The sequence below is a fragment of the Electrophorus electricus genome, chromosome 17 (genome assembly GCF_041902795.1).
Source record: "Electrophorus electricus isolate QZ-2024a chromosome 17, ASM4190279v1, whole genome shotgun sequence".
Classification (NCBI taxonomy): Eukaryota; Metazoa; Chordata; class Actinopteri; order Gymnotiformes; family Gymnotidae; genus Electrophorus; species Electrophorus electricus.
This window is the reverse complement of record NC_137513.1, coordinates 16,004,406-16,013,693: the sequence shown is the minus strand read 5'-3', so window position 1 is coordinate 16,013,693 and position 9,288 is coordinate 16,004,406. Positions and strand designations below refer to the sequence as shown.

The window sequence follows — 9,288 nt, the reverse complement described above, 5'->3', positions numbered from 1 at the left end:
TGACATTTTACAAATCGCACAGTGTAGTTAACAGTATTTCATTTTACATGTTAAGTTCGCAAATCTCAAAATTCTAGATGAGGTTGGTGAGTAAATGGAACTATGCGGATTTGGTCTTGTTGGTTTCCCCTGTTTCATGAAATTCTACAAGAGAATGAACACTCACAACGCAGCAAGGATTCAATAAGCTAGTTGGTGCTGCCCGAGACGAGGCTGTGGAGGCCAAGTCGGTAGTGGGTACAGCGGAAAGAACCCACAGCATCATTCTTAGCTCTCTCAGACCGCCAAGGTGAGTTATTTGTTTCATGTTGCATTTCAGTTCATGGGTTATTCAGGCAGCAGTAGCGTCTGTTCAGAGCATAGAAAAGCGATATTCAATAGTGGTATGTGTAGCATCACTCAGCTATTGTTCAACTGCAGGCATCCCAAATTCCATGAAAATGCTAGGCTGGCTAGTTGTCATTTTATACGATATCTGTCGATTTACAGTCTCATTTGACTTGACGATACAACATACGAATATGATTTATGGGCCATGTCAGTTCGTATTAAAAGTCATGCATATTAATTCATCAGCTAGCTGCATTTGTCCTGAATTCTGGCTGTTGCACCGAAAGCACCGAAAGGGTGATAGAGCTGCTGTCATGCAGTAGTTTCTCATAACGTCGACGTTCGGCGAAGAGGACAAGATAGACCAGCAGGGACTTTATTTGGCAGGTTTACACCTGGTACCCCTGTTGACGTTCAATGTATCGCTCGGATGATGTTTGGCGTTCAATGCATCGCTCTGGTGATTTCCTTCTGTAAGCAACTGCCCAGCATAGGCAGTTACAAATATATAATACAATAATTCCACTAGGCTAAATATATATTTATATTGGGGAACACCGTGCTTCTCGCTTAAAATGTAAATTTTTAATGACATGATATTTGTATTTTAGTAGGAATAGAATTCAGAGTTGCTTTAGATGTTCAGGTTAGGTTTTATTTAAACAAAATAAAATGGAAAAGAGGGGGTGGAGTAGTTGTCTAAGGAAGGCCGAGTGTCGCAAGGGTCGGGTGGGCATAAGGTGAAAGGTGTATGGCCTGCTGTCATACAGTAGGAGGTGGTAGAAGCGAGGTGTTGTTTGGATGCCTCGTAGAAAGCCGTATGAAAAAAAAACAACTCTTTGTGGTGGGTTTACACTAGTGAGACGGAGCCTGGCACATAGTTTCACACAGCATGGCTTTAGTAACAGCAGAGTATTGGGATTAGAATAGTTAATGGGTGGTGGTGGGGAAGTCATGTTGTAGGCACATGAAATAAGGACCTTGCGCCTAGACAATTCTCCATAATGAGTCTTGTTAGGTCTCATAATTTCTGTCATGTAAAGCAACTAGTGTCGGGTGTGAAGGCCACAACCTTGTTCAGTTTAAGGTTCATGTTCACTCTATATATTTATTTTAAACAGGTGTTAACATTTTGGGCAAGAGATCAATCACTGTGTCTGACTGCCTTCAAAACTGGCTAATTTCAGTGTGCTAATTTGACTAAGACGTGTTAATATCTTAGTTAATGAAAGTAAATGTGTGTGAAAGGTAAGCACAGAGATGTGGCTGTGAGGTTATTACTTCATTGTACGTTGGTGTATAACTTTTTTTTTTTTTCTTTTATCAGTGTGGGTTACCTCAGATATGGGAAGGGCATCGATTGGCTGTAGTGCCCTGGGCAGTGCATTGTTTAGCCTGCTCTGCATTCTCTGTTAGATTGATGTCCCCTGTAGCTTTTTGTAGCGATAAACCTGAGGGAATTGGAGCTGTTCATGGGTTTTGTGTGGAATGCTGAATGCAGGAAGAATACCATGATGATTTAAGCAGAGGCACCATGCCTCTGGACATGGCTTGGAGGGAACAGATGCAAATACAGTTGAACTGATTCTTGCACAGGGCCCTGGAAGACCGCTGGCATGGTCGACATCTCTGTTTAACCCCTGTAGCCTGGGATGGGGGTCAGCGGCTTGGACATGTTGTGCCACAGTGTTATGCTCGTCCATATCATATACCCTGCCCTGCACTAGGTAGTGAACAGGTCCAGCAGGCAGTGAGTGGATCAAGTATGTAGCAGCTGCATCGTGGTTCCTGATCAAGTCGTTCAGCCTGCATTCCCCCGAAGTACAGATACAGTGTGACATGTTGTTTACGAATGCATGAGGTGAGCATATTAAAAACTCCGTAAACTTCACAGAACAGCTGTTTGTAGGATGAAGGTTATGATTTGTGTTGTTCTTCTACAGCTACAATGATTATAACTATGTTCACTGGTCTCAGTCTATTAATGAAATGAATCTTTTCACAATTTTGTAGAAGATTAAAATGAATATAACAGTATGGCCATTTTTAGTGATGACACCAATATGCACAGTACTTTAAATACTACTGGTATGAGCCCCATCAGTATGATGATAATTCCACATGTAGAGTCAACTAACCATTTCTTTGGTTTTAAAAAATATCATTGACTAAGCAAGAAACCTCCGTCGCCTCTGCGACTCATAAATGCACTCTTACCCAAGTCAGATAAGCTCAGAGCTATCCAGGGCAGTCTGTATCACATTGCAATGGAAAAAACTGATCCAACACTGATCCATCCATCCATCAGACAGACATCTTATTAAATGAATATGAAGTGCCTTATTAAAGTGAATATTTCTTTTTCTTTCTCCTAGGGAGGAGTGGCACTGCTGGTTCAGCCAGGGTTCACTAGGACAGCTGTCAGACAGGACAGGGGAAACAAGACTCAGGGAAAGGTCTGGGGAAGCGGAGAGTGTGGAAGAGAGGAAGGAAGACTAGAGAGGGGAGGGAAGGAGAGAGAAGAGGAGAGGAGTGGAGGAGAGGCCAGGCCAGGCTCGTGCCAGTTTTCTTTGTGCAGCGAATTGTGTTATCAGTGCAAGCCAGTGCCTTGCATGGAATTGGTGTATCATAAGTGAGTTTGTTAAAATATTAGGGTGAAGCTTGCTCTGTACAGAAGGGTAGGTTATATAGGTGATTTTGATCAGGGTGGGTTATTTCTGTAGTGATTACACTGCCGGACCGAAAGTCACACTAAAGCCCGGATCATAGCTACTGCGGTCTCTGAAAATGCCACCTTGCATGCACCGTAGCTCCGGACCTTCCACATTGCTCAGTGTTCACACCTCTTGCACCACCATCCCTGGTGAGCACTTGCTTTTATGCTGAGCTAAGGTGGTACTGTAGGGTGAAACTGCTTAAGCAGGAAGCCCGAAGCTGCTCTTTCCCACACAGTAAATAAGGAACATATGATACAGACCCCAATGTAAACACACACACTGACCCCACATAGTCAAACATCATCTTGATCAGTGAAGAAGTAAAACTTTTGATGAGATTGGCCTGACAGACAGAGAAGAAAGATAATGAACATTGGAGGTGCGTTTATGTCACCAAATGCACCGTCTGCATTGTTTCAGTTTTTTAATGGGAAGTGCCTCGCTTGTGACCCTCTACACCTGACTGTTTCGTCCGCAGCTCTATGGAAGGTCTGCTTTGTCAATAGATACGAATGAATCTTAATCCGGACATCTCTCAGCAGGGGTTGCTCTGACTAGACAGCAGCTCTAGTGGGCTAGAAGGTGACATTGCTGCCATGATCTTAACATTGTAAAATGATGTGCTGAAACCATTTGTCATTATTTATAATTACTTACTTTTTTAATTTAAAGTTTCTTATAATTGTTTACTATCTCTGACATATGAAGCCATAAAAACCACAGCATGGACTTTATGTGCATACTGTATATTTATTGTATACTCTATACAGATGTAAATTGAATCAAGATTCCATAGGCTCTTGTGTCATTATATTCTTATAGCAGCCTCTTGTTTCTGTGACATCCTATTAACAGAATAACTAGCAGGCAAAGCAGGTGGAAAGACAGGAGAAGGAGGCGAGGGTCTTGAGCTTCTGGTGGACTCCGATGGTGTTGGTGGGATTTTGTGTTGCCGTAGTGATGCGTATCCTCTCGGGCTGCTCCAGGCCCATCCGCCTGATTCTACACATCAATAGGAGATGCAGCTGCATAGCCGACCCCTCCCTATCAGGGCTTTGAAGTGTGTGTCTGTGTGTCTGTGTGTCTGTGTGTCTGTGTGTCTGTGTGTCTGTGTGTCTGTGTGTCTGTGTGTGTGTCTGTGTGTGTGTCTGTGTGTACCTTCTTGTTAAGGATGCGCTCCAAAGCGTCCTTTTCAGCTGTGCACATGCATCATGCGTAAGAATACGACAGCTGGAAGGTGTGAAGCTCTGTAGGATGCTGTTCAGAGGTGGAGCCTCCTGAGAGTCCATCACCATGGCTTTTGTGTGTTTTTGGGACTGATTGCAATTGAAACTGTGATGTAGAGGGCTAGCAACAGTTTGTGTGGTGTCAAAGTTAAGTATTTGTACTGACCATGACTTTTGATGATTTTTGTCAATGCTTTGTTTTTCAAGGGAGGAAGAAGAGCTGCCCACTTTCAACAGGTTTTGCCCCTCTCTCAACTGAGCGAAACATTAAAATATCATTATTATTATTCTTCTTCTTATTATTATTATTAATAGGGCATTTTATAATCACCCAAGCAGTTTCTATGAAATTAAACTCATGAAGGGTAGAATAAACTCATCAGTAGTGGTTGAGTTTTCATGCTAACACAGCCTTGACTGCAGCCCACAGTGAAGTATATAAGATTTATGGCACTACTCACTCAGCCTTGTACAGATGTAATATTAGTTTAGTGGGATTTGCTGAGTACAGCATCTTCACACATGGCCCTGAATATATGCAATAGGGAAATGCAGCTGTCAATCAAAGTGCCTCAGTAAACAGTTCTGAATTTGTGATCAGGATTCTGGAGGTTCTAGAAAAACAGATTTCAGTTTAATGTTTTGTGGAAGGATTTCAGCTATGAAACTAATGAGGAATTGGATGATTATATATGTGTGTGTGTGTATATATGTATATAAAATATGTATATAATATATATCTCTCTGTAAAAGTGTCCTTGAGTATGAGAAAGCTGCTATATAAGTGTAAATATTATTAACATTGAAAAGAGATCCAAACTCTGACATGAAAAGCATCGCAAATGCTTCTGCTGTAATTATCCATCCTCTCTGTGGTTGGCACAAACTGTAGCACCAGAATAGGTCTGTGCATTGCACTGACTGGGCCTTGGCTGCTGTGTTTCTGGGGTTAGTTGCGCCCAGCAGATCCGGGTCAGCTAAAGGAGGATTAAAAACCTGTGCCGGCTGCTGAGTGTCAATAGGCTGACAGAAGGTGCTGCTGAATGCAGGTGTAAGGAAGTGCTCAGGAGCAGATGGCTACCACCGCATATCCCTTTAGGAGCTGATGTCAGGTGCCACTCTGCTTCCCACCCCCTGGTCCATGGCCCAACTGCTAACAACTAACTCGCTCACCCTGTCCTGACTGCTGCTGTACATTCACCAATCAGAGCAATAACATTGGTATCTTCAGCTGACCAGAAGCTTGATGCAAAGCTGATGCAAAACCTTGTTATTTGTATTGGCTTCTGCTTAACAATTGGCTGTACCTAGGTGTGTGAGGACCCTCAGATTTGATAACATTGTCCATGGTTTATAGTTGTATTTGTTTGATCATTCTGAATATAGCCTGGAAGGCATGTTATTTTTCATCTCATAAGAAATGTCTGCCTTTTTTGCATATTTGCCTTTCCATCAAACCAACAGCCAACAGCTTTCATTTTAGAAGACCCTTACTCTTACTGCAATACATATGTAATGGAGCTTGGAGGAGATGGAGTCCTGTAGATTAGCCTTGGCACTGTGTATGTAAACGGTGAACTGCTGATCTCTGTGATTTGCCTGACTGTAGGATTAGAGTGACCCAAATACTCTGAATTTTCAGGGCAGCAGGGGGGATAGAAGTGGCTGTCTCAAAGCATCTCTTTTCAACTGAAACGGTGGAAGATGAAAGACCAGGGAGGTGTTTTTAATTAAATATCAATAAATAACAGGTCAATTTGTTTACTTTGACACTTAAGAAAAATACATTTCTAGAATACATTGAACTGAACAATGCTAATCTATATTCCCTACCCCTTTTTTCTCTTTTCATAACCTCAGTTTCAAAGTTGCTGTCCAGGAATTCAAACAAAAGGTTAAATCTGTACATATGTGATCAGGGGAAGGGAAGGGGAATCCTCTGTTGTTTTGCCAAAGTAATTTCTTAGGCTAGGCTGCATTTGCACAACCAGTTAGATGTCTACTACAGACACTGCAGAGTTAGGCTGGGGCTAGGTCTCCATGATGCGACTGCAAATATCCTGATTGTTATAAGAATCTCTAACACTGGCTTGTTTTGCTCTGGCCAGAATGTGCTGCTGTAGAATCATGAACCATGAGTCTCCTGCTAAATTTGGTGCTCATAAATCCTCTGCCAGCAGTGTGCTCTGGTTAGGTACTAACTGTGATGGTTCACTCTTCATCATCATCAAATGTATTTATATAACACTTTTAACAACCACCAATGTCGCGAAGCAGCCTTATAGATGTCCAAGACCAAGCCCTCAGTGAGCAAAGCAAAGCTGACAATGGCAAGCAAAATCTCCCTAAGAGCACGAGGAAGAAACCTTGAGAGGAACCAATACTCAAAGAGGGGGGGCTATCCTCCTCTGGTCACCAGACACCACAATATAAACAATATTATATAGCAAAATTAACAATATTATACTGCAGCAAAACAAAAAAGAACAAGATAAGTAATGAGATAAATAAGGAATGGAAGTCTATTCCAGGTTTCTAGAAGTCCTAGTTTGGGTTCGCTGAGTGCTCGTGTGTGCGAAACCCATCTAGCACAGGAACGTCTGCCTAGGACGACAGAGAAGTGGATGGGGGACTGGACCACAGCAGGAGCATCAGGGGGTTGTGGGAGGAGCCATAGCAGCTGAGATGGGTTGAGGTTCAGGAATAACAGTATACCTGGAGTAGATGTACCTCGATAGATTATTAGGCAAGATGTACCTCAGATAGATTATTAGGCAAATCCAAATACTAAAGCGTCTAAATCAGGGATCTGTAATGTGCAAGGATAGATGCTGACAGATCTAGCTATGGCAGCATAGCTAAAAGGATGGAGCCAGAAGAAAACACAAGAAGGCTCCCTGGAACATCACTCGTTCTGCCATTCTCAGTTAACAAACTTGAGTGATGAAAAAGAGGTGAAGTGACACCATAACATCCGTTTACCATAACTCTCAATGCCCATGAACCCACAGATCTACACCTTTATCTAAGTTGAAAGGTATTAAAAAATGCCTGACTATAAAAAATAGGTTTTCAGCCTAGCCTTAAAAATTGAGACTGTGTCTGTGTCAAATATTTACAGGAAGGTTATTCCATAGCATGGCAGTTTTTTAAGAAAAAGTGCTGACCCTTGCAATAGATTGCTTTATTTGAGGTACTAATAAAGTGCATGAAACCTTTGATCTAAGCAGATGTCACATCATAATACACTAGGAGATTAAGGTACTGTGGGGGAAGTCCATTCAGTGCTTTGTAGGTCAATAGAAGTATTTTATTGTCAGTATGAAATTTTACTGGGAGCCAATGCAATGTAGCTAATATATAAAGAAAAAAGCACAGGCACTAGAACTGATACTTGTGGGACACCAAAACTAACCTTGGTGTTATCTGAAAAGTCTCCATTTATGTTCACAAACGGGTAACAATCAGCTAAATAAGATTAAACCAGGAAAGGGCTATTCCCTTAATATTCCCTGAATATTTTCAAATCTATCTAGTAAAATGTGATCTAAAGTCTAATTTATATAACACTTTGTTGTCACAAAGGGGGGGGGGTCATCCTCCTCTGGCCGACAATGATGCAACAATATAAACGATAAAGAGCAAATCTAGGGATGATCTATGGTGTCAAATGATACACTGAAATCAAGCAATATAAGGAGAAAAAAAAGACAACTCCGTTTGGAAGCCAACAACAGGACATTAACTACTTTATTTAGTGCTGTCTCTGTACTATGATGGGGCCTAAACCCTGACTGAAAGACTTTATGTACCTGGTTCTGATGCAGGAATGTGCTTAGCTGCTACAGCTGACAGTTGATTATGGGTCAAGATTACCTTTCTTGATGAGTGGTTTGATGATTCCTAATTTGAATGATTTAGGTATGTAGCCAATGTTCAGGAAGAGTTTATTACATTTAGTAGAGGTGTGATTATTTCAGGTAGAATTTCTTTAAGAACCTATGTGGACAATGAATCTAATAAGCAGGTGGAAGATTTACCTCCACTATACTTCAACTCAGAATGGGGCCTGAGCCTCATCATCCATGCTGGGAGACGACTGCATGGGGCAGCATGTCCCAAGGGCCAGCAGATGGTGGAGAGACTGGGCAGTCAGGTGAGGTCAGCCCATTACATCGCCCATGAGGGTCAGCAACTTCCAAACCTCTTTAGTACACACAGCATACACCAAATCCCTGCTAAAACTACACTAATCTAAACTCTTAGGGATTACAGTGAGGGGGCCCACTCTGTTCAGTGAGGAAAGTGAATTAGGGTGAAATGCAATATGGAATGTGCTTTGTGCCCAAGTCTTCTATTTGGTGTTTCTCTTCTGGACTCTGAAAATGTTCCTTTTTTGTTGGTTTGTTGTTATTGTTGTTTACATTAACAGAGTCTTCACAGTTTTCTTCACTGATAAACCAGTCCTGCGTTGTGAGGTTAAAGATGACTTGTGACTCACTCAGTTCTGGGCTTGTTTGCGTTTCAGTTTTCTATCCTCCTTTACATATGGCACATTCAATTCTTGGCTCCCGATTAATGATTTGACGGATTAGATTCATCTTAGATATTCTTCTTTTTCTTGTCCAGGTCATGGTCAGCAAAAGCATGAGTTTACCTCCACTTTACTTCAGTTTTTTATATCTGGAGCAGCACTACCTTGCTAATCCCATGGCCTGCATGTGGCCTGCTGTGTTGATTGGATTATTCTTTGCCTTCTTCTTCCATGACCCTGTCGACACTCTTGCTTGAGTGGACAGCTTTGTGATAACTTGCAAAACTTTATGTTGAGAACACTCAGGTACAGTTGTGTCATGAGTGATGAGTGCGCTTTAATGGTAGACTGTCATTCTGCTTGCTGCTGGAGAGGTGAGGGCCAAGGTGAGGTGAGGGCCAACCTGTCATTAAATCTTAGGCTATATTAGGTTAGGAAAAGCAACCAGAACGTTGGCTGTGGCACACGGAAACCTACAACC

General features: G+C 42.0%; 1 protein-coding gene across 8 annotated transcripts in view; it reads left to right on the top strand.

Moving 5' to 3' along the window:
- Nucleotides 1–9,288, top strand: part of fam110b (family with sequence similarity 110 member B) — a 28,300-nt gene continuing 19,012 nt past the window's right edge. Inside the window, exons 1-5 of one of the 8 annotated variants that reach the window (XR_014117896.1) lie at nucleotides 2–289; nucleotides 2,058–2,191; nucleotides 2,706–3,193; nucleotides 3,590–3,629; nucleotides 3,903–5,907. The gene's annotated coding sequence lies outside the window, so the exon portion shown is untranslated. Of the gene's footprint in view, nucleotides 290–2,057; nucleotides 2,192–2,705; nucleotides 3,427–3,525; nucleotides 3,630–3,902; nucleotides 5,908–9,288 lie in introns of those variants that run through there. The other 7 variants (XR_014117894.1, XR_014117893.1, XR_014117895.1 and 4 more) reach the window with 7 other exon arrangements.